Source organism: Melanerpes formicivorus, unplaced genomic scaffold, assembly GCF_026170545.1.
Source record: "Melanerpes formicivorus ecotype bairdi unplaced genomic scaffold, bMelFor1.0.p_v2 SCAF_5, whole genome shotgun sequence".
NCBI lineage: Eukaryota > Metazoa > Chordata > Aves > Piciformes > Picidae > Melanerpes > Melanerpes formicivorus.
The window spans coordinates 18307625-18333466 of NW_027142357.1; the positions used below are offsets into that span (position 1 = coordinate 18307625).

The 25842-nt window shown below is 37.7% G+C and overlaps 1 long non-coding RNA gene across 1 annotated transcript; it reads left to right on the forward strand.

Moving 5' to 3' along the window:
- The first annotated feature begins 12 nt into the window (after positions 1-12).
- On the forward strand, positions 13-21827 carry LOC137441273 (uncharacterized). Its single transcript, XR_010987362.1, has 3 exons — positions 13-380; positions 4135-4210; positions 21776-21827. It is a non-coding gene; the product is annotated as an uncharacterized lncRNA (long non-coding RNA).
- The last annotated feature ends 4015 nt before the right edge of the window (positions 21828-25842 follow it).

Consider the following 25842-nt stretch of genomic DNA (forward strand, 5'->3'; position numbering starts at 1 on the left):
CCCGCCGCGGCTGTCTGCGTGGTTGGTTTTTTTTTTTTGAGTGTGTGCCGAAGGCAGGCCCAGAGCCCAGGATGCAGGCTGTGGGTCTCAGCTGGTACTTCGTGGGCCTGTGGCCACGGGGTTGATGGGTGAAAAGGAAGCCATCGGGATATTGTTAATAAGACGTGTTAAAAGGGCTTGTAGGAAGGGGAAGGCGGGAATGTGATAGTTACAGAGGACTTCCGCAGGGTATGCACGAGGCGTCCAGGACGTTTGAAAGGCTGGAGGCCGCTATTATTTATAGTCTCCACGTATTGGTTTTATGCTGTAGGCTGTGCAAAGATGCCACGAAAATGCTTGCTTTTCACAAACTGCTTAGCACTCACCCTTTGAAAGTGAAGGTAGGTTAGTGTGTTTCTGGTTGAACAACAAATCCAATAAGTTTTGCAAACTTTTGTATCTTAAGCAGAGGGAGTTAGGGAGTTTCTATCTTTTAATGTCTTTTGTCATAAGGCAGCGTGAAGGGTTTAAAAGAAAGGGTCTTTGCAAGAATTTTGTGTAGAATAAAGCATACACAACAAAATTTTCCTTATCTGGAAAGTTACATCAGGAAAAACAGCGATTATAAAAGCTTAGCCCTGTAATTAAAAAAAAGTTTTATAAAGGAGTACCTCAGATTTTACTGAAGGGTTTGTAGGCGAGTACCCCCATACATATAAAATGTCTGACTGAAAGGGTTATGGATCACTGGAAATTTAGTATTGGCTGCTAATTTAATTTCTTGGGATTTTTACCCTGCAGTTCCTAAAACACAAAAACCACACCCAGAAACAAACAAACAAACAAAACCCAACCAAACAAAAACAGTCTCTGAGTTTCCAGTTAAATTCTTTATGCAGAAGTGTCAAGACCTGTTTGAGTTCTCTGATTTTTTATTTTTTTTTTTGTAATAGAGGAAATCCCAATAGATTTAGAAATGTTTTCACTGCTATTGTGTGCAGAAGGTGAAATAATTTTTTTAGGTTATTCCTATATTTTCATCTCTCTGAGAAAGTAGGTAACCTATGAAGTAAAACACTGGACATCTCAGCAGCCTCCAAGATACTCTTTGCACTGAGGCCAAACCCGACAATTTGTTATCTTCCTTCTTCCAACTGAGTAATCCACATGATAAAACTTTTTATTTCAAATAAAATTCTTTTTATATGTGTTATTTATGTTTCATGCTCTCTTGCCCCTGTTATCCGCAAGTTGAGAATACTGTTGAGACAGACAAGAGTAGTGCTTAAATACATTGCTTAGTTTCAAAGGTTCTTGCAGTTTACACAGGAGATGCCTCACAGAGTTTGAAGAATACCATTCCTTTATTAGTTTAATTGTTACTCATTTCACAGTTAAGTGTCACTCACGGAAGCTAATTGTCCTGCAGTCTCATTTGGTTGCACATCCATAGGCAGATTATGTTCAAATTCTATAGTTGATGATATCCCTCCTCCTGTATGTGTAATCAATTGTACAGAATGTAATTTTGTAATATTATCCTTTCTGCATGGACATAAAAGACAAGCCAGTAAATGAGGGAGATGCACATTTCACAAAGATTTCACAGATGCTGATGAAAATTACCTACATGTGCAGTCTTGGATGAAAAATTATAGTTTTGTTATATTGTAGAATATTGCTACTCATTTTGGATTACCTGTTTCCTTAAGACAAAATGTAGCATTTAATACACCTGTATCTATTCTGGCTGATGTTATTTCATGGTCGGATGAAGTTTCATATAGTACCAGATGGAGTATTGGTGTTCTGTGCAGATGGCTAGCAAGCTTTTATTTTTCTTAGCAGTGTTTGCAAACGTACTCTCTTTGTAAACCAGGTGAACAGTAATTTGTACTTGGTAAAAAAAATCACAAGAACACAACCCAAAAAACACACAAAGGAAAGACTTTCAACTTTTATTTATTTATGAATCTCATATGTCTGTTTCTCTTCACTGGCATTTTTTGTTTTGGTTTTGTTGGAGGATGTTATTGCTTTATTCTTACATGGCACTTGTTCGTTAAAGTGCATCTTGGATATGTATAGTTGGTGAAATAATCTGAATCTGTTTTAGTCTTACACAGAGATGCAAGATGTGAATGTGAAATTGATCTTGAATTCTAGTCTTAATAATAATAATATGTTAATGGAGCCAATTAACTGAACAAAACACATTTTCTATAAGCCCCTTAGACTGCAGGAAAAAAATTTGACTCATTAGTAATTAAATGCTAGTATTGTGATGACAACAAAGATAGTTGGTTTGCATATATTTAAGTTTCATTCTTTGAAAAGGACACATGTAATTATGATAAGAAGGCCTGAATGCTATATAGTAAAATGTTCATGTGCACGTGAGGGCAAAAGATGGTTTAACACTTATCTCTTTTTGTGGAAATATTATATATTTAAACATGACCAAGGTTTACTGCAGACTCTTGACTAATGTGCAAGCAACTGTGGCTTCTGCTGTCTTCTTCATTTAGAAACAATTGTTTTCTTCTCTGAATTTAATTTGATGAGCTATGCTGAACAAAGACAGGATACTATATTAGTGTAAGGTCTTGTAACATTTTGGCAATTGTATGCAGTGCAGGGTGCATGAAAGCCTTTTATTTCATTAAGTGAAAAAATACAGAGAACCAATAACCTCATTCTTGATATTGTAATTAGCAGTATGATTGTGCTACAGTATTTGCTGTATTTCAGAAACTCTGTGTGTGTGTATATGTACACCCATATATACTCACATGTGTATACATATGTTTGTATACACACACTTCCAATTTAACAAATCCTAAAGACTCCAGATTGTGCCAATTCAAGTGTCTTCTGCTCCAGAACTTTGTCAGTCACTGAACAACTTATTTGCAGCGGCTTGAGATAGTATTTCCCCTTTCTGTCTGCTTTTCTCATGTGGAAGTCACTAAATGCATATAGATACGTGAGCTGCTTCAATTTACATTCTCCTGTATCATAGAATTATTAGGGTTGGAAGGGACCTCAACTTTAATAATTGATAAAGGTGCATTTGAAATAATATGTCAGTCTATGAGCTAGTTTGAAGCAAAACCACATATAATTGTCCGCCAGCCTAGCATAAGTTTAGTAATGTCTAGCAACATTGGGAGAAATAACACCAGACTCTTGCATCTATGTCCATTAGACCCCATCCTTCAGAGACTTTGCATCATTTTGCATGACATACTTCTGAAGAGCTACACCTCAGAGCTGTGATCCAGGAAATGAGACCAAACAATTGACAACTAGCTCAGTTAAAAACACTTTAAAAACCACTTTCCTCTTGAATATTTTGGTTTCATTCTGGGGCAGAGGATTAATTGTTTCTAGAAATTATATGTCTATGTAAAATGATTATATTTTTGAATAATCCTTCATTTTGTATTGCTATAGAAATGAATATTTTTTCCCATTTCTTCTCTCTCCTTTGGATGCTAATTAAATCTGAATATATTAGACCCTATTTTATTCCATACCCTTCTCTATATATATATTATCTGAATTTTCTTTATTTGCTTGAATCCTAGCAAAAATTGAAGCAGCTTGTGTTGGGAATGATATTAGGACTAACCAAACAATGAAACTTCTAGCAGTGAAGGGAAAATAGCTTGCTGAGATGCTTTTAGAACTTACTTGGCTCTGTAACTTCTCTTACACAAAAAATTCACATACTTTTTTCTAAATCTTAGGGTAGGAGGAATTCCGTTCCGAGCAAAATTATCCCCTAGACAAAGCATAGCGTTTTCATGTTAAAGTGCCAACAACCATATTTAAGGAGCTTACCTGAGATAAAAAATTGCATGCTTAATACTCTGTGCTGCTTGATTTACACAAGGCTCTAGGATAAAGTTAGGGCTTCCTTAAAAGCAATATATTTAAGCTTTTTTTTTTCTCTTTTATTAGCATACATACATTTTCTTTAAATGTACATCAACTAGAAAGGAGTATATGTATTGCTGGGGAAAGAAAAAGAATATGATAGTTACATTTGAAAACTTCAGGTAAAATTTGTGTGATAAAATCATCAAAACTGGGGTAAAGGTAAGCAGTACAAGTTTCAAAATAATTTTGAGATTTGTTTTGTCTACCCAGAAAGAAAACAAACAAACAAACAACAAACCAAAACCTTGAGATGTAGAAGAAATAAGGAAAATGGAGGACGTAGCAGGTAATTGCTGTTCTTATAAAAAGCAGTATATAATTATTGGAATACATGAGATAGCAGGAACTGTACAATTAGCTAAATAGTAAGTATTGTTTGGTGCATTTTATTAAGGCAAGGAACTGCAGGTGGATTTCCTTCTTGCCTACGTATCTGTGCAAGAGTAGGGCAGGGAAAATAAATCTTGTTCTTTCTTTGACTGCAATGCAGATCTGGCTCTGGGCGGGGTTTTCACATCCGCATGGCTCAAACACATGGTCAGTATTCAGCCAATAGTTAGCCTTACATCTGGCACAGGATTTCTGTGGCTCAAAATGCCTTTTCTGCAAACATGAAAACCTCTCACTTTTTTTCCTAAATTGAATTTGCATGTGTTCTCCAGTCTGCGATTTATATAAAACATAATTTTAACTGTGTATCTGGCATACAGTGTAGCTGTCCTAAGAACTACCTTGCCAATGACTGTCACAGACAGGATTTTTTTAAAAAACACAACTGTGTGGATGATTCCTTTTCTGTACTTGCTCTGCAAGCTATGCTTAAGATGCTAGGATCATGTTTTTTGATGGCATGCTATGTTAGAACCTGTTTATAAATTATACTCCACTTTCAAGTATTACACTTCCCTGGCAAAGTAAGATGTTTCAAAATACATTGCTTTTATTTTTATTTTTTGGAGAATTATTTTCTTGTCCATTGTTGCAGAGAAAATTTTTATTAATTTTATAACATATATTTTGAGACTTTTGTAATGTGAGGAAATAGGTACAGTTCTTTGTACATGGCATTGAAACACATGTGAATAAGGTTATCTTTCAAAAGCTGCCAAAATAAATTTAAATTCGAGCCAGTGCTAATTTTCTATCAGGTGCTAATGTTGAGGGTGTTTGTGTTTTTAAAAAGTCATCAAGTCTTCATAATGAATTCTAGAGTTTTCTTTTGTAACCTAGTAATTTAGTATTTAGTTAGTAGTATATTTTGTTAAATACAAAATATTACACCCTGAAATATGAGTGGGTCTAATTAAAACCAATATTCTAAGCATTATAGTTTCTGCTAAGTATCTTATAATTCTTTCTCACTAAAATTAAAATAATTTTTTTGACCAATACCAGAATTCAGTGGCCAAGTAGAATAAAACTGTAGAGAGTGTCAAAAAGCAATCAATTTATTGTGTCTGATTAAATCACTTAATTGTGAGAAATATGTTGAAACTACTGGGAGAATATAGCCAAAGGTGAGGAACTGCAGCTGGTAATTTGTACATTCAGGGCCCTCAGGTGTATGAAGTTATGTATTCCATGGAAAATTGTGTTAGGAGTTTAAAAAAATGCCCTGTAATGCTAGAATACTTACCATGAAAATGGATGCCCGTGCTTGTTTACCAAACATGGTAGGTCATGCGCAATAAATACATTTGGAAAATGCTGAGTAGTGAAAATATTTATGGTGATATATAACCTGATGACATTTCTGCCTTCAGGACACACATGGTTGGAATTAATTTGCCATATAATTAATAATTGTATATGTGTTAATATGAGAACAGTAATACAAGCAGATAGATTATACAAGAGAAATCTAACATGAGGTCAACTATCTAATTCATAAAACGGTATTAACATTTAAGGCTGCAGCTTTCAAACAAGTAACATTTTGTAAATGGAAACAATTCAGATTTTAAGTGCTGCATTTTGCTTTTGGAAAAATGACTGATAAGCACTTTTTTTCTTGGAGTTTGTCCTGAAACTTGTCCTGAAACTCTTTGTGAAATGTAATATAAAAACTAAACTAACCTTTTTAATGTTTGCAACCATAACACTGTTATATCATCTGCATTTAACATATACTTCATCAATATATGTTATCCAGATATCAGAGGAGTTGGCTACAGTATCTTGTAGCAGATATAGTTAAAATGGTTATGTGGTTTTGTGGTGCATAAGAGATTAAATAAACTGACAGCGTCCCCGAAACATGCAAAAAAGTCTAGATAAAGGCTAATCAGATTCTTGTCTGATGTATATTCTTGCAGAGGACGAGGTCTACACTCTAAGCAGGCCTGAGTAATTTTGCAGATGTTTTATTTTCGTATTCTTTCTGGGTGCCATTTCAGAGATTTGTTACTCATATATACAGATAAATGGGTCTGTTGGTACCACTTTAGTGAAGATAACTCAGAGAAGTATCACCTGAGACACTGTGACTTTGGCATTTCTTCCTAAGTGTAGTCAACCAAGTAGGCTATAGGCTGTACTATTTTAAATACTATGTCTAGTTGTACCTCAGATTTCCAATTATAAAAGTAGTTTCTTATGTTTTTGTGTCTATCAGACAAAATATTTTACTTAAAATCAAGAAAGTTGCTTGTAACATTTAAATACAGAAAATGCACAGTTGGGTATTTCTGTAATTAAAAGTCGCTGTTTTAGCTAAGCAAGAATTAGCTGTTTTTTCATATCATGTGTTAACCCTCCAGTACACCTGTTGCTTTTATTCCATTCCTCTTGTGAGGCTGGCTATGGGATTAACTGTATCAGCTGGTTTTGTTTTTGTTGGCTTTTTTTCTTCTGTTCTGTAGTCCTGTGCCCAAACAAAGCTTCTGCCTTGCCTGTTTTTTTTAACCTAACACCCTCCTAAGAGTTTCAGAAAGCAGACTGATGCAATTAAATGGGACATCCCTGTGGAAAACCATGACTGCTACGTCAGGCCTGAAGCAGTGAGGTAATATACCAAGATGACTGCTTGAAACCACAAATCTTGACCATTATTGCAAAACTTATGATAGGAACAGAGAGAAGAGTATGATTAGCTAGTCATGGAGCATTAAATTATACATGACTGCAGCAGTGCTGAAACATCAGCCACCAGCTCTTCCTTTTTCTGATTTGCTCACTTCAATGATAAGATGAGAATTTCCCTGTTTTGACCTGTGGATCAAATCTGTCAATATTGATTTTAAAATCTGCCAATGGTCCATCTTTGGAATTCAAGCCTGCCCCCCCCCCCCCTTTTTTTTTTTTTTGTGATCCATTTACCCTAAAACTAAACCATATATGCTTCCGTGTGGTTTATCACAGTATCACAGTATCACTAAGGTTGGAAGAGACCTCGAGGATCATCGAGTCCAACCTGTCACCACAGACCTCATGACTAGACCATGGCACCAAGTGCCATGTCCAATCTCCTCTTGAACACCTCCAGGGATGGTGACTCCACCACCTCCCTGGGCAGCCCATTCCAATGACTAATGACTCTCTCGGTGAAGAACTTTCTCCTCACCTCAAGCCTAAACTTCCCCTGGCGCAGCTTGAGACTGTGTCCCCTTGTTCTGGTGCTGTTTGCCTGGGAGAAGAGACCAACCCCTTCCTGGCTACAACCACCTTTCAGGTAGTTGTAGAGGGCAATGAGGTCACCCCTGAGCCTCCTCTTCTCCAGGATAAACAATCCCAGCTCCCTCAGTCTCTCCTCATAGGGCTTGTGCTCAAGGCCTCTCACCAGCCTTGTTGCCCTTCTCTGGACACGTTCAAGTGTTTCAATGTCCTTCTTAAAGTGAGGGGCCCAGAACTGGACACAGTACTCAAGGTGCGGCCTAACCAGAGCAGAGTACAGGGGCACATGACTTCCCTGCTCCTGCTGGCCACACTATTCCTAATGCAGGCCAGGATGCCATTGGCCTTCTTGGCCACCTGGGCACACTGCTGGCCCATGTTTAGGCAGCTGTCAATCAGCACCCCCAGGTCCCTCTCTGTTTGGGAGCTCTCCAGCCACTCTGACCCCAGCCTGTAGCTCTGCATGGGGTTGTTGTGGCCAAAGTGCAGCACCCAGCACTTGGACTTGTTGAATGACATCCCATTGGACTCTGCCCATCTGTCCAGTTGGTCAAGGTCCCTCTTCAGAGCCTTTCTGCCCTCTAACTGACCAACATCTGCTCCTAACTTGGTGTCATCTGCAAATTTGCTGATGACTGACTCAATCCCCTCATCCAGATCATCAATGAAGATGTTAAAGAGGATGGGGCCCAGCACTGATCCCTGGGGATTGCCACTGGTGACTGGCCACCAGCTGGATGTGGCATCATTCACCACCACTCTCTGTGCTCGGCCCTCCAGCCAGTTCCTAACCCAGCACAGAGTGTTGCAGTCCAAGCCACGAGCTGACAGCTTAGCCAGCAGTTTGCTGTGGGGGACGGTGTCAAAGGCCTTGCTGAAGTCCAGGTAGACCACATCCACAGGCCTCCCCACATCCACCAGACGGGTCACCTGATCGTAGAAGGAGATCAGGTTGGAGAGGCAGGACCTGCCCTTCCTAAATCCATGTTGGCTGGACCCGAGCCCTTGGCCATCCTTCAGGTGCGCAGTTATCACCGCCAGGATAATCTGCTCCATCATTTTCCCGGGCACTGAGGTCAGGCTGACTGGTCTGTAGTTTCCGGGTTCCTGCATCTGGCCCTTCTTGTGGATGGGGACCACATTGGCCAGTTTCCAGTCATCTGGGACCTCACCAGTGGGCCAGGACTGGAGGAAAATGATGGAGAGCGGCTTGGCCAGCTCATCTGCCAGCTCTCTCAGCACCCTAGGAAGACATGCATTACAGGCTCTCCTGGACATGGCTGTTCTTCTTAGAGCTCAGTTACTGCTCCTGCTTCCGCTGAGGACTGTATAGGAAATTTGCTGCGTAACACTGTAGGACTGCCACCTTGGTACTTCTAGTTTACAGCTGAGACCTATAAGGTCCCAGTGTAGGTAGGATGATTTGGGAACAAGTGTGGACTAGCATTCTGTCTTTGTTGTGATAATCATCTGTTCTTTTACCATTCTGGGAGGAGCTGAGTTATAAATACACACAGAATTATGAGTATTTTGAAAAGCACATAATTGCTCACCATTACTTCATAGTGATCAAACATCTGTGTGTTACTATTAAAAAAAAGCTGCTTTCATAATTCCAAGTTTGAATACTTCTACAGTATTATTTTTTTCAAACTCCTGGCAGCTTGGTTATGACTTCAGCTATGGTAATTGAGACTGTTTTCCTACATCACATGATTTAGCAGCTGAAGTGTAGGCCCATATTCCCCCTCTCCTTACTATTTTGTGAAGGTGATAACTTCCAGCAGGGCAGGTATTAGAAAACAGGCAGTGTGCAAATGACTTAAATCTCTGCAGCTGTTGGCTCATTTGTATTCCAGTGCCACATGTTGTTATCAGTAATTTGTGACATTCATCAGAAGTGGAAAGCGCATACGTTTTTCCTTTTTTGGAGCATATGTACTACCACTGCAGTTAAGCTGAATATTAAAGTATTAATGTAGTTTTCCTTGGCAATACTGCCCTAGCAATTCTGCTCAACAAAAAAAAAGGAAAAAGAGTCATTAGCTCCTAGGTAATTTGAAACAATACCTTCTTTTATTTATTTTTTTGCTTGTTTATTTTGATTTTCTCTTGTTCCTAAAAAAATTACCTAGCAGGGGGAAAATGATGTAAGAAAGACAGGGCTTAATGAACTTATGGAAACAAATAAGCCCTTTGTTCCCTTTCCACGCAAATGCTTGGTCAGTTTCAGGCTCTGGACTTTTCTGCAATTGTATTTACAGATAAGGTATTTGGTACTAATTCCTCTGGAGTTAGTATCAAGTTAGGGCACATGACAACATAATAAGCACTTGAATCCATATAGAACTTGTTTAGCCTGGAGAAGAGGAGGCTCAGGGGTGACCTCATTGCCCTCTACAACTACCTGAAAGGTGGTTGTAGCCAGGAAGGGGTTGGTCTCTTCTCCCAGGCAACCAGCACCAGAACAAGGGGACACAGTCTCAGGCTGCGCCAGGGGAAGTTTAGGCTCGAGGTGAGGAGAAAGTTCTTCATCGAGAGAGTCATTAGTCATTGGAATGGGCTGCCCAGGGAGGTGGTGAAGTCACCATCCCTGGAGGTGTTCAAGAGGAGATTGGACGTGACACTTGGTGCCATGGTCTAGTCATGAGGTCTGTGGTGACAGGTTGGACTCAATGATCCTCGAGGTCTCTTCCAACCTTGGTGATACTGTGATACTGTGAACTTACTCAAATACATCAATGTAATAGGCTAAAAGATTTCCACCAAAGCTTACATGCATTACACTAAGGATCTGGGGTTTTTTGCAATTGTACACACATTTCTATTCCTCATGCAGTATTCCATTGCTGTTAGTCCTTGGTAAAGAAGGAGCCATTCTTTAAAAAACTGATTGGTTGACCAGGATCCAGATTATTCCTGAATGATGTATGTCAAATTTTCAATTTCATAATAATGGTGATACTGATTTGATGTCTCAGTTCCATTGCAAAGTAGAATATTGAGTGCTATTTGTTGAAATAATCTATTCACTCAAGATATGAACAAAAATAAGAGTTTACATTGCTTTAACTTATCTTTGGCATTGTATTCCTAAATTATTTACTGTTTCTCTCAATATCATTAGTGTCCAAGTGACCTACCAAACTTAAATGGTAGTTGAAAGAGTACACTTTGTCTTGTGCTAATAAAGGTGGTGGTTTTACATGGCATAATATGTGAAACCATCTCCTCATCCATAGACTAACTAAATGGACTAAGCAGTTTCAGATTTAAGAATTTGTTAGCTTTGGTAAACACCACAAGTAGGGTAGTTGTATGCTATACTACACCATTTATTTATTTATTTCAGAAGAATCAATATTGGGGATATCAAATCTGAATCCCTTTACCAAAGGAAAACATTAAATACTTTTCATACCACTACAGTAGTGTTACCTGAATGAATGTTGATTTTTGTCAACATGAACTATTTGGGTTTGAGGTACTAAGGCTCTCATCCAACAAACTTTGGAAATGGTTAGAAGTTGTAAAATAGGTCTCTTACTAGACTTAATATATATTGTGGCATTGAAGAAATGGTTGCTAAATTCTAAAAAAAATAGATGAACTTTTCATGAAAGCATTAAGGTAAAAGCAATGTATTTGTCAAATAAACTTCAGATGGGGGCATACACATTTATTTTATCCCCAGAACAGCTTTATATACAATTTAAAGCAATGAAAATTACTGGTATTGTGAAGCCTGGTCTAGCTTTGTAACTGCCTGACTTTTCTTTTTCCCCTCCATTCCACATATAAATACTGAGAAGCTTGGCATAAAGAACACAGCCTGGGGCATACCCCATAAAACTTACAATGCAATTAAATGAGCAATTTCTACTGGAAATAAAATGGGTATGTTGAGTAGAATATAAATTAAACCAAGCAAGAATGGAGTCAGACAACCTTTCATAGTACTTCAGGCTCTTCAAAAGAACCCCCAGGGTCAGCAGTACCAAATACAGCTGACAGGTCAAGGCCAATCAGCAAAGAAAGATAACTGCAGTTTGCAATGAAAAGCGGGTCATTCCAAATTTTGATTAATGTAGTCTCAATGCTGTGGTGTCCACTCGAGAGGGTTAGCAAAATAAAGACAGATAGCAGTGGATTAACTCTAACCCTTTTTTATTATACTGCAGCCATTGCAAGCTTCTCTGCAACATTCACTAAGACTAGGTTTTCTCCAATTTATGATCCTTCTTCTCACATTGCTGTCTGTCCTGAATTCCATGGAATTGACTCAGTTACAAGGGGCTGCCCTGCTGAGTATTAGCAGGACTAGCAAAATGACCTCAAAATAACTTTGGAACAAGGCAAATACACCACGTTCTTACCATGATGTTTAGTTGATGTTTGCAGCATGCTTATCCTATGGAGCCTGTATGCAAAAAGGGTGTCAGCTTTGTTAAAACACTAGGAGCAACAAATTTATTGATTATTGACAGTTTTGTTACACAAAAGAAACACTGAAAAACTTTAGCTATAGAATAAACTTTGCAAGTGTAACTTGCCAGTGGTAGGAATCTGAGAAGTTCAGGTACAGTGAAGAAATGTTGCCATGTAAACTTCCTTCTTATGAAGGAACAAATATGATCCTCATCTGTGTTCCTTAGATGGCATTGTTTGAAGTAGAAAATAAACAGGTATGCTCCCATTCTTGTCTGTTCCAAGATAAAATTAGCAAAGAAATGTTTGTCTATATACAAGCCAATCTGAAGTTAAGACAAGGCTTTATACAGTATAAAATGTCCATTTCAGTGAAAGAGAAAATTCACTAGTAAATATGAAGCTACTCCAAGAGATTTAAAACACCAAAGTAACTTAATCTAGATGGATTCCTTTTATTACTTTCCAGTCTTCGTTTGTTTTTCTTTCGGAAGGTAAAAATTTGTGCCATGTAAGTTTGAATATATATTAATATATATATATTCATTAACCCAGGTCTTTCCATGCACAGTCTTCCAGATCAATCCATTAGTTAGAACTGGTTGTGTCATTTCAGACAGCGGCACTTTCGTGAGGCTGGTGATGATCCTGGCAAAGTAGGTGATACCTGTATACATAATCTCCTCACTATTGGTGTGTGTGGGCTGCTGTTTGCTGTTCAGCTAGATGGAAGGGCAGCACATAAAGCAGGCTGAAAATTAGCCTGATGGTGGTACTATAGTATGCAAATGGATCAATCTAACCGGTCTAGGTACCAGTGAAAGTGTAGATGAGGTTCACCATTTCCCTGTTAGTTAGGACACAAACATCATTATAAAAATATACCACAGGTGACCTTTTTCAGAGTAAGAATTAGAATGCTCTTCTTCCTATGTGGCTAACAGTACATGTTATTCTGTGACATTATGAAAAGGGAGAAAGCTATCAGCTGGATATTTAGTGAACAAATTACAGAATTCGTAACATGTATAGTCCTGTTGTCCACAGTGTCCTAGTCCATGGAAGCCTGAAAAAAAATTGTGTAATTTTGTGAACTATACTGTTTAATGGTGCCAATAGTAGAATGTCAGGGCTCTCTTGAGGTGTTATTTGTATGTCCCAGCTTTTAGATTGAATTTGGTTGGGCACCAGCAGAGAACCTGCCTCATAATAGGAGAAAGCTTTAATTTCTTTTTAGGGAGGATTTTCTTACATTATAGAAATACTTTGATTCAGACCACAGCTGACAGATTGGCCACAAAAAATGATGTATTTGTAAATTAACAACGCTCTGTTATTGGTATTATGTGAACATTTATGGGTTTTCTTGCCCAGCCTGTAAATACATAGACAGTTGGCAACAGTTGCATGAATTTTTGTTTGGTCTATTCTGAGGATGAGCACCTTGTAACTCCCCTGCTTTGAATTTTGTGTGTGTGTGTATCATAGAATCACAGAAACATTTAGGCTGGAAAAGTCTTTTAAGTTCATCAAATCCAACCATTAACACTACCAAGTCCACTGCTAAATCATGACCCTAAGCACAACATCTATGCATATACCTTCAGGGATGGTTATTCAACCACTTCCCTGGGCAGCTTCTTCCAGTGCTTGACAGCCCTTTCAGTGAAGAAATTTTCCCGAACAGCCAATCTAAACCTATTCTGGCAGAAATGGGGCCATTTCCTTTGTTCTGCCACTTATTACCTGGGAGAAGAGACCAGCACCCATCTCACTACAACCTCCTTTCAGGTAGTTGTAGAAAGCGATAAGGTCTCCCCTAAGCCTCCTTTACTTCAGACTAAACAATTCCAATTCCCTCCACCGCTCCTCATGGACTTGATCTCTCTACCCTTTCCCAGCTATGTGTGGATGTGGGTGCATGTGACAATGCCTGTGTCGAGTCAGCCCATGGTAAATATTCCGAAAGAATTAGAGCAGAACGTGGCAGTGAAGTCTATGGCAATGTCAGAACCACTGCAGTCAGAGAATGGAAACCGAGTCCCTGCCTCTTAGGGCATCAGTATCCAGCCAGCAGACAATGAAAGCAGCAGGCTTTAATGAGAAAAGGGAAGCCAGTGAAGGAGACAGACTGTGAAATTTATTAGCTGGTGCAATAAAACTGCTTCTTTGGGAATGAACCTGAAGTGGCCTCTGAGTTTATTTGGGATAAAAAGCCCAGTAAGGAAGGCAGTTTATTTGGGTTCATCGTCTTCATAACCCAAGATATTGACCCCTACCATCTCCCAGCCAGTAGCAAAAATATCAGACTCTCCCATCAGTGCACAGTACGGTTTATTTTCATCTAATAAAACCAGCCTCTGAGTCTGTTCACTATTACCCATTTCCCTTTGCAGTATGTATCTTACAGTTATCACTGAGAATATTTCTTTCAGACTCATTTTAGTTTCTAGCCCCAAATATTTCTTGTTCGCTTTGATTGTTTTCTGATAATAATTAGGTAGCTGGCCTGTTAATTAGTAAGAGATAAATGAGACACATTACTGCATTTTTAAAGCTATGGTGCCGGCTAGTGGTGAGAGATGATAGACAGTGTCTCAAGCTTGACATTTATGAACATGTTCAGTATATTTTTATTTGCACCATGATAAGGTGACATTAAGTTTTACTTGTCGATTATCACTACCTCATGACAAAAAGGACAAAATGCAATCAGTGGCTGCTAAAATTTTTCCAGCTGGATTTTAATTGGATATTGTTTATTTGAAACCTACCTACCATTATTGATGGAATAATTGCATCATTCATGAGGACATTTGCCAGTGAAGTCTTTTAGTCCTTAGTTTTTCATGTGTGAACATCAGCTCTTATGCATTATGAACATGTAGGTGTTCATTTACTTTGCTAGAAAACTAAATTTCTTTTAAAATTCAGTAGAATTTAATTGTGAGCAGCAAAAAGATGCTTAGACGGTTTCTGCAATGATTCATTTGTGAATACTAAGGAGATCTCTAGTGTGGCCAATACAGGGTAAACTCTTAATTGATTGTATTTACTTGTAATGGGTGGATCACACTAAGATAAAAACCCTGTATTTTATTAACATATAAGGAAAATGCAAACAATTTATTATTCATGTTCACTGTCTATTCCAATAAGCTAACAATAGAAAAGAAAAATAATCCTTAAGAACATTTGTAAAGAAATGTATAAAAATTAATAATTTTATGGTTCTTTTTTGAACAAAGAGTCATTGGCAGACCATCTTTTCTACTTTAATTAAGCAATAACTGCTCTCAGTGAGGTTGTGGAAGGCTCTTGAATACTAATAAATAAAACCAGAAGATGAAGCATTTCTTTCATTAAATAGTAGGAGCTGTTTATAATTCTATTACTTACTGCTAAAATCAATTATTATTACTAATACTCTACAAGTAATTTATAACTGAAGGCACACTGAAGGTTGTAAAGCAGAACTTTTCTTTTTAAATGTCAGACATAGCCATGAAGGTCAGCTATTGTGAATAAGGACATCTCAGATGAACACATTGTAATAATGTTTGTGAAGATAGATCTAGTGTTAGTGACAGCTGCAGGCAGTAAGCAGAGCTGTCAGTCTTACTGCCAGTCTAATCCATATGACTGCATTGGTGTAAAAATACAGGGATGTTTCTAAATCAAGGGAATTAAGAAAATGGAATGTTTTTTGTATAAGATTTAAGCAACTGATTTAGACACACAAGCAATTTATTTTATAAAGATGCTTGAAACGCTAACCTATGCAAGAAAAAAAATCTTGTGTTATTAAAATAAACTGTATTCTGGTAAGTGTGAAAGGATTTCAGGGGTCCATGGATCGCGTTTGCTTCTTTGCATGTAATTACTTGAAATATGCTATGATACTTTTATCATACGCTTCCATTTCATCCACTTTCCATAGACACTATATTAGTGACTGATGTCCACCTTCTGTCTTCTTCATGTCCTGTTACAACACAGTTGCTTTAAAATTACAATACACCTTTCCCTCTAGTAATTTATTGCTTAAATTATTTGGGATATTATCCAAATTTGTAGTCTTTTGAAATTTACATACCTGTTGATTCAATAAGTTGTTTTTCTTCTTTTTTTCTCTTTTTTCCCTCCCCCAGACAATTTATCACATGTTGCCCACTTGCAATAGTTATTGAAAAGTCAGTGCACACTTTGAATTTGGGACCAACAAATGGCATTCTCTACCTTCAGCTTTCTCTATTTGTGTTTCAAATTAGTTTTCTGTAAACATTGTATCAGTATGTGAGTAAACCGCTATATTTATGCTATCATTTATTATTTTATTTTATTGGAATTCTGCTGCCATCAAAAAACATTGCTTATTCAAACTAATTACTATAATGCCATCAGAACTGAGGCTAAATTACCAAGGTACTTGACTTCTAAACAAAGTAATGTGGAATTCTAAACACAGTACTTGTTATGTTGAAATATTGCTCTGGATTGTCAGTCCTTTAGCTGTCATGGTATTATACTCCTAATGTATTAATGAATACTTTAGCCAGAAGACAGAAATGACACAAAAACATTCTTTAAAAAGTAATTTTAGAGGATGTTTAGCTTTTCATGTTTAGTGGTGTGGTAGTTTTAGGCTATGCCTTTAATATTTAGTTGCAGATTTCGAGCACAAAAGTAGAAAAATATAAATAAACCACTATTGGGTATAAAAAGGAAGACAGAAGATTATTCTAAACAAATTCATTGGGTAAATGTCTGCGATAAGAAGAGCTGTACCATAACAATTCTTCCCATTCCCCATTCTCTTCTCTCCTGATCTTGGCTGTTTTGCTTTGCTCGGGAGAAGATAATGTGCTTCTGGCTGGCCGTGGGATAAGTCTAAACCACTGCTTTTCTCTCTCTGCTCCTCTCTCTCTCGGGACAGGGGGACTTGGGGGGGCAGTGGAATGACTTCCCAGGTCTTGGGACCAGGGTGGTTTTCGTGTTGTTTGCTAATTGTAAATATCTGTATAATATTGTAAATACTGTATACTTTGTACATATTCATTGCATTCCATTGTAGAGTGCTTGTATATAGAATTTCATTTGCTTCAAACTGAGTTGGTCCGGTTAAAAGTTAATGCTGGGGGGAAACTTCAACCCACCACAAGTGGATAAAGTATAAATTTAAGAGTTGGCTTTCTTTACTACTGTAGAACACGTCTTGTTATAATAGCACTGAGATACTATACACCTAGTATATTCTGACCTGGACACCCTTGTTCATCTCATGTAACTGAGTTGTCACATAATTCCACTGATGTTTTGTTGTGACTGAATTTGATACCATGGCCAAGGAATGGAGACAGAAGATTCACAATAGTTCTGAAGTCGAAAGGAATGTGTTTGGAAGGCCCTGTGGGGGAGGAGGGAGGGGGGGAGGAGAAACAACACCCCCACCCCCCCACCCCCCAACCCAAAGCTGCTTTATTAGCTACAAAAAGCTACGACATTTGAACACCTAGAGGTGATGTTTTCTGCCCTTCCCTTAGAGTACTGTCACTGGAGTTCCCTGTGTCTGTCAGGAAACTGCTGCAGATGGTTCAGCTCATTAGCTGACAGAAATCCTAGCAAACATCACTTGGACTAAATGTTAAGCTTGCCTCCTGTTCAGTGCCATTATGTTTTCTGCAAAATAAGATCATTAACTATTTCTATTTTACCATGGGTACACTTGCTTGTAACCAGTCTGCAACCCTGTTTTATACAATTTGCCAATGTAAAAAAATTCAGTTAATCTGGTTGCAACATTACAGATCCACCCAAATTGTGTCTCAAGCATAGCTCACCATACCTTTTATGTTGTCTCTGTCTGATATTAGTATGTCTCCATAATTATATCACAACTGTGATCCAGTTAGCTCCCATGCATTTCTATTATAAATCTGCATTTGTAAACCTTTGCTTTAGTATCATATTTATATTGTCACTCATGCAGAATTTCCCATCTTACCTTTCTTGTTGGTGATGCTAGTAAAGGTGTTACATGCGTATGCCAGTGGTGTTAGCAGCAGAGCAGTTACAGCAGGTGTGTTCCTAGTTAACTGCAGCAGCAGAGCCAGCAGAGGGAGCGTGAACATTGGTCTTTTGTGATAGCTGCAGATTTTGACCTATTTTTCCCCTGGTTCTGCAAATAGTTGTATTTTCATATATGTGGTTATTATGCAGGACAACGTGGCCAAATGTTTGTGCTCTGGAAATGAAGTAACCGTGGAGAAAAGCAGAGCTGTCTGTTGTTTTATGATGACAAAATTAGGTTTGAATTTACAAAGACTTGTATATATTAATTTGTATACTGGGAGTAATTCTTTGTATGAAGTTCTTTTGTGTCATGGAGAGAAGAGACTTTCCTCGTTCTATGGTACCACAGAATACACTGTCTTTAGAAAAACTCCATCATAAATTTAAGGGCAGGTTAAAATGACTTCACATACTTGCAAGGTCAAGCCCTTAATAAATCACCGTATGCATCATTCACCTGTGTGAAATAGGTTTGAAGAGGCTGTTCTGGTTATAGCTGATACTTGAAGATACATTTTGGTGTCTACAAAGTATCCTATGCAAAACTGTATTTTTCTGTTGCATCTAAATGCATGGACTCTTAAAATGTGAAACTGCTCTGAAATAATTCTCACTTTCATAGTCATTATGCCTTGGGCCTGCTCCCAGATTTGGCAGGAATTTTAAATGAAGAAATGTCAGACTGGTAGGGTGGTTTTTGTGTGCAGTCTCATGTTTAAATGATACAGTGAATTAAGTGTTACTTTGTAAATGATGTTGTTTGCATCATGATTTAAACTTTATTTGATTTTTTTAATTATTTTTTTTTTTTTTTTTTTTTTATTTTGCATTATTATAGTATGTGCTTGGTTAAGCCAGGCAGGTTGATTATCATTAAAGTGTTATTTATTTCTATTTTATTAAGCCCCTTTTTACATTCATGTTACAGGTTAATTTATACTTTTATTTCATGCACTACTTGGCTTTACTGATTAATATGCCCCATGGCATTCAATAAAGCCAGGCAGTGGAGGAAATAAGAGTGGTATTAATTTCTAACATTGCTATAAATTTGCCTTAATAAAACTAGCTCAATAACACTGCAGTAGTAATACAATGGATGCTTCCAAATTATTAGGAAGGCCACAACTGAAAGAACAGCACCTTTTTTCCCCTGGAATTTAAGAATGCTTTGCTGTCTTTTTAGTAGTGTTCAAAACAGACTACCTGTTATAATACTGACTGCTCTTACATAGTCTTCTAAAAGGTGGTTTAAAAAATATAATTACTATTTTACTTAGTCAATCAGTTCAGTCAGAGGCAGATAAATCCTTTGGATCCTTTCAAATGCCTTGGGGATTTTCATGATCATTATCACTTAACAGACTGCCTAAATGCAGGTTTTAAAATCTCAAAGAGAAAAGAGAAGATTCTGGAGTATAAGGGCAAACAGCAAACAAGAAAAATTAGAATAATGGATTTTCTTTTTAGTAGCAAAGTAACTACTATTGATATATGTTTTCCAATATTTTCCATTGACTTACATGTTCTGTAGTAGAGTGAATTTCTCAGGAAGAAACACAGATAAGATTGGTGAATATTTCCGTTCTACAAACTACTTAGAGTGGAAATATTTTTGCTATATTCTAGTTAATACCTATTAGCTAAGATAACTATAATTTTTTCAGGTTTAGAATGTGAAAGCTTTATAGGGTTTATAAGTAATGTATGCCATATTACAGCTTGCTGTGACAAACATTTTACTCGTGCCTGCATTCCTTTCTTGCTCAAACTCATATTGACTGAAGTGAGTATTTTGCTCAGTAGGAGGGTTTTGGATAGATCTGTAATGTGACAGCAGTGCGCAATGAAAGCATGATAAAGAAAGTTAATATACAAAAGTCTGAACAAAATTATAGTCCAGAAGGATTGCCAGATCCTTGGAGCTTTATCCTAGAAGGTGCACGGAGAAGCCCTTAATTGCTCCTGAAGCCACTGGGATGTGAGCCTTCTCTGCACTTTGCTGGGTCAGACCTTAATAAATCACTTGACACATTTTGCAAGGATCACCTATGGGGTGAAAGGCAGCAAATGTTTAAAAGGATTAATATAAACATTATATATCAAATGGAACTTATTTTAACATCCAGGCAGCTATGAAAATAATACTGTCATTCTGATAAGTGTATGGGTTAGTTAAAATCAGATGGTCAGCAGACTATCACTTGATCTTGCTAAGTAAATGTTCTTATGTACATTTACATAATGCGTAGGATGAGGAAGTACCTGTGTAGATTTAAGTTCAAATTTGTAATGATCTTCACAATAAGTTTTTCTAAATAGCAACAAAACCTGTAAAATTGCCTTATTTACTGTACAACTTATATATATCCATTTAATCTGCTTGTGTGGTGCTGGTGTAGTTTAATTATGCCAAATAACTTTGTTCAGGTGTTCTGTAACCTTTTAATCATAGAGTCACTGAAGTTGTAAATGGAAAAGGTCGTCTTGCATGTGCAGATCACAGCCAGTTATGGTCTGTGCCCTGCATATGCAACGTGTGATATTTTCTCTGAGCTAGTCCTCTTGCAGAATTCCATTTTATCAACTGTTTTCTCAGAAGATAATTCACTGTTTAATTGAAAAAATAAGTGTCTTCCTGTGTCAAGCTTTAAACAAGATATTAGCCAACAATAGGAATAATGACATTCACAGTCATGTTAGTGTTTTAAATTGGGATATAATCCATCATATTTTGGGTTAAATTTGCCAACTGCTGTGTCAAGGTGGATAGCTTCTTCTAGAATTGTACTTTATTGAAATTTCCTGTAGAAACTCATGGAGTGGTAGAAAATCAGGTTAGATAAATAGACCATTGATTAGATTTCTGGCAGTTTAGTTTGCCATAAATGCTGAAAATCTGTGTCACTAATTCATATTGGTGATATGTGCAGACAGTTAATGTTTTCTTTCTTTATTGACAGTTGGTAGAAGTTTGGGCTGCTCACTGGCTTAACATTTTATTTCTAGCTTCACAAAAGTAATTTTTAGTGTTTAACCCTACAATGCAAAGCTGTATATCTGTTTTGAACTTGTATTTCCATAGCCAAGCAGAACAAACTGCAGTGCTTGCAAAACAGAAAAATGTGTGTTTGGGCTATGAGGCATGACATGTGCAATTAAGTATGAAAAGATCTCTTCAGTTAACAGTGTGATGGACAGGGACAGAGTGAGTAAGAATGCCTCATAAGATTGGGTGCTGCAATTAAGGCAGTAAGGGTTAAGAAAACATCTTTTCCTCTCAGAGGTTTTTAAAAACCTTTTCATTTTTTAGGGGATTATGATAAATTAAAAGATTAAGTGATGAAAGGGTGAATCCCCATCTCTTGAACTGCATTTACCTTTGTTCAGATGTTGAAACAAGAATATTCTCTTGTAAGTGTCTTTTATTGGTAGGGGTAGGACTGATATTTTGAAATAGCACTCTTGTGCTTTTATAGAATATAGGAAATTCTCTACTTTTGATAGCAGAAATGAGGATGGATTTTTTATTCTGACCCTCCACAGAATGTTCCTCCCCTTTCAGTGTGTTTTTATGGAATTAAAAAGTGTTGCCTTTATTTATTGTCTGGTGATAAATATTATTTGGTTTTGCACCTCTTTCTTTACAGCACAGTCCTGGAAGAGGGACTGTGGTCTAAACATTGTTGTTAAGTTCTTTATTTCCAGTCATGCATTTGAGTAACTTTTGTTTCAACAGGTATAGATCATGTTTAAGGTGACATTTTCTGGGAACTGGAACCAAAAATTCAAAACCAATGTAGCCAAATCCCTGCCTCTATGTACAAGAAGAGCATAAACTGAACACAAGAAGCAGCCAAACATGGTTTTAATTAGCATAATTAAAATGTTTTCTGGACATCTGAGGTAAAACTGTATGTGACAACACGTTATAGTAATCTAATACGTTCTGTACGAAGCGTTTGTAAAGGTGTTTTGCTACAGATGTTCCTTGGGAATTGGAACGGTGGCTTTATTCAGGCTTTGTCACAAGCAGCAGGTTACACGTGGAAACTGTCCCACTCGGAGCTAGCTCCTGGTTTTGTAGCTCTCAGTGGTGGAGAACACCCGCACCGTACTCCCGTACTGTACCCTGTACCGTGTTCGCGCAGCCGGGGCCTTCCCTCCGTGCCACAGCCACCAGGGGGCGCCGTCGCCCGCTCCGCCCCGCCCTCTGCGCCAGGGCAACCCTGCCGTGGGGCGGCCACCTGGGGCCGGGCTCTGCCCGCTGGTATGAGATGAAGTACGTGTTGCCCTAAGCGTTTTCTCCTACAGCGCTGATAACGCGATTGTCGGCAGCCACTAGTATGGCAGCGCTATGGGGAGGGCGGCATTGCTGCCTGCTCGGCTCGCCCGGCGGAGCTGCGCGCTGCACTCGCATTTCCGTGGCACTACGCTAGGAATATTCGACCCTTTGCCGCCTTTGCAGCAAGCATTTTCCGCACATAGTAACACTCTTTAATAAAGACATGGGAAAATGAAAGGGGGGAAGATAGCAATGTGCATACAGCGATAATTCCTTTCCTTATTTGCTTTCACATATTTTTTTAAAATCCTCGTTGATGTGGAGAAATGTTCTACCCTATAAACTGTTGGAAATTGATCCTAGTTGATGGTTTTTGTATGAACAGAAGTTTTAGTGCAATTCTGAACACACTGGTTATAGAGATGAATTTATGTAAACTCTTTTATCATGCTTGGGATGGAGATGCAGATATAGAATAGTGAACTTCATTTCCATAGCCCCCACCCCCCGCACTGCTCCTTGCATGATAATGAATAATGATAGTTATAATAACAATAGTAATAATAGTACTACTAATAACAACCAGCATGAAGAGCAGATCAGAAAAAAATTACTTGCTGGGGGGAAAATAATCAGAAATGCTCTGGACACTTCAACCACTCCATATGATTTAACCCGCAGAAACAAACTTTGTCTTTAAATTCAAGCAAAACAAACACCTGCTGTTTTTTACCCCCTCCTTTCTTTTGAGTAGATGCTTTGCAAAAGCCCTTCCTATTATAGTTCCTTTAGTGGGAGTTTGGAGTATGCTTAGTGTGGATGTGGATGTGCTGCAGCTCAGTCCAGGTGCAGAGTTCCACTGTAACTGGAAGCTCCACGCACTTGTTGCAAATTGCAAAACTATGCCCTTCTCTATTAAAAATCAATGGCCTCAATGTATTGGGCTTTCCTGACCTGTGTAGCCACCACTTGTATTTAGTTAAGCTTTTTGTGAAATTAATAACTGGCATGTTTATAATGCATATATGCCTTTACACATATATAAAAATTAGATACTGATCAAGGACCCTGGGGAGGTTATCACAGAGGGGTAGTGCTCATCCTGGTGCTTTTAGGACAGTGATACAAAAAGTCTTTACAAATATCTGAAGTCTAAACATCTGAGATAGTGTGGACAGTTTGTGTCAACTGTAATTCTGTATTTTACTTTTTCCTGAAGTCCACCAGTATTTGTGTTGGGATTGTCAAATTTCTGTTTTAATCCTGCACAATAAATCCAGCTAGAGAATTTGGCGTGAATATAAGGCTTTGTGGCTTCAAAATTCATCCAAAGAGATGCATCTGAAAATATTCTATTTTCCGTGGTTATATTTATCCTTTTCTTTGTTAGAGAAAATATGTAGGAAAAATGTGTTTCTAAAATGTGTTCCTAACTGGAATAGTTGTTACAAAGTAGGGGCTTTCTTTTTTGCACTCTAGAGTGTGTTCTTTCAAATTGCAACATTCCCCTACACCCCCCACCCCCCCCCTCCCACCTCACCCCCCCCCTCGCCAGCCCCGGCATTTGTTACTTGGAAAAGAGGAGATGGGAATGACAGAAGGAAGGGATGACAAATAGATACAAACAGAACTCTTTTCACCTCTGGGTGCCACTGTTCAACTGTTTCTTGTGCAGTGACCATCTGGTTAGAAGTCCAGCTCTTATTGGAGAAATATTACGTGAAAGAAACAGTTAAAGAGATACTGGTTATATCTCTGGATAATCAGGAAACAAGTTTCTGGGTTATGGATATTAGTTATGCACTGTGCTGCTATGCTGTTTGCATGCTGAACAGGGAAACAGTAAACAGTCCGTATTTGTTCAATGTAATGAGTGAAGTACTCTGATGGTTTATTTAGAACTTTTCATGCCTTTTCAGTTAGAAGCTAAAATATGAGTCTTTCTTCCCCCCCCCCCAGTAATATAGGAAATGGGTACTAGTACAGATTTACTAAGTACATGGATTTACTGTAATCATTCCTTTGATTTAAACAAGTTTTGCGATATCAACAATAATTTGCTTTATTGCCTATAAGCTCCTTAATTCAAAAATCTATTGACTGATATAATTTCTTTTCAACTGCTGTGGAAATGTTAATACTCAGAGCAAACTTAATTGCAGTCTGTGTATCCAGCTGTTCCACCAGATTAATTACTTTGTGACTATTTCTCCTAGAAACTCAGCCAGGCCAACTCATTGCTAAATGACACTAGACTTCTTCTCTGAACTGTACTATGATTTTAATTCTAGTCAAATAGAAATCTTCTACGAATGAAATAAAATATGTCATTTAACTCTTTCATTACCATAAATCTATGTTTTGGACAACATTTTCAAAATAATAGCAATTGCAGTTTAGGTCATAATCATATGTATTTTTTCTCACCCAGAATACCGTTGCTATCTTACCTGAAAATAGTGTTCTTCCTGTACCATACTAAGTACTGCAGTCTATCAAGTAAAGCAAGCAAACTTTTTCATACCTACACGGAGACAATGGAAAGTTCCATGATAGTCTTATAAACAGATATGGGCTGTATTTATTTCTGTTGAGTAGTTCTATATATGTTCTATATATGCATTTGTTCAAAATGGTAGAAGAAAAATTCAGACTAAAACATCTGTTAAAAATTTATTTTAACTTTGTCCCAGATTTATCCATTTTTTTCTATCCAGTTTCACTGGAAAATCCCAAATAAATAGAGTATTTCAAAATAAAAGAATTTAACTTTATCCTGGGAACATGCAGCTCAGGTTTTGGAAGGGGAAATGTGTAATAAAATGCTGCTCAAATGAAACTGGTAAAGCTGTAAAATACATAAGTGGAAACTTTGAGGAAACTGGCAATGAGAAACTGGAAATCAAACAGTAATTGAAGTTTCGCACAGCCACCCTTTGCATGTGTGAGTACAAAGGAGAGACTAGGCAGAAATGTGAGTCAGACCTCTCCTCTCAGGAACTCGTGGGACAGAGATTCCCAGCATCTGTTTCCTTAGCTATCACCCAGAGGATACTGGTGGTAAATCACAGGGAGCAAAAATAGAATCAGAAAATGAGCACAAAACAAACGAGGTACTGTATTTTGCCATACTTTTTCAGTAGATCTGTATCCTGGTCAGCTTTCATCTGTGTCCAAATTGAATGCATCAGATTACATTCACTTCTGAACATATTGTTAGTAAAAGCACAAGCATGGATAATTAGGATGCCCCACAAAATAGCCAGCAAAATTTGATGCCTAAATGGAAGATTTATCCTGGTCACAATATTTTCTTGAATGCATCAGTGTCGTCGTAGAATAAGATGGCCGTATCCTTTGGTAGTGTTAACCACTGCCCTTCTTTTGAAGTGAATGGGTTTATGTCAAGCTGAATCAACTCTGGTTTGGCCAAAGGACTCCAACTGTAAGAATGAGTTTGTATGTATGACTTATTTTAGGTGCCTCACTGATATATGTATAATTTCCATGTCCTCAGTGAA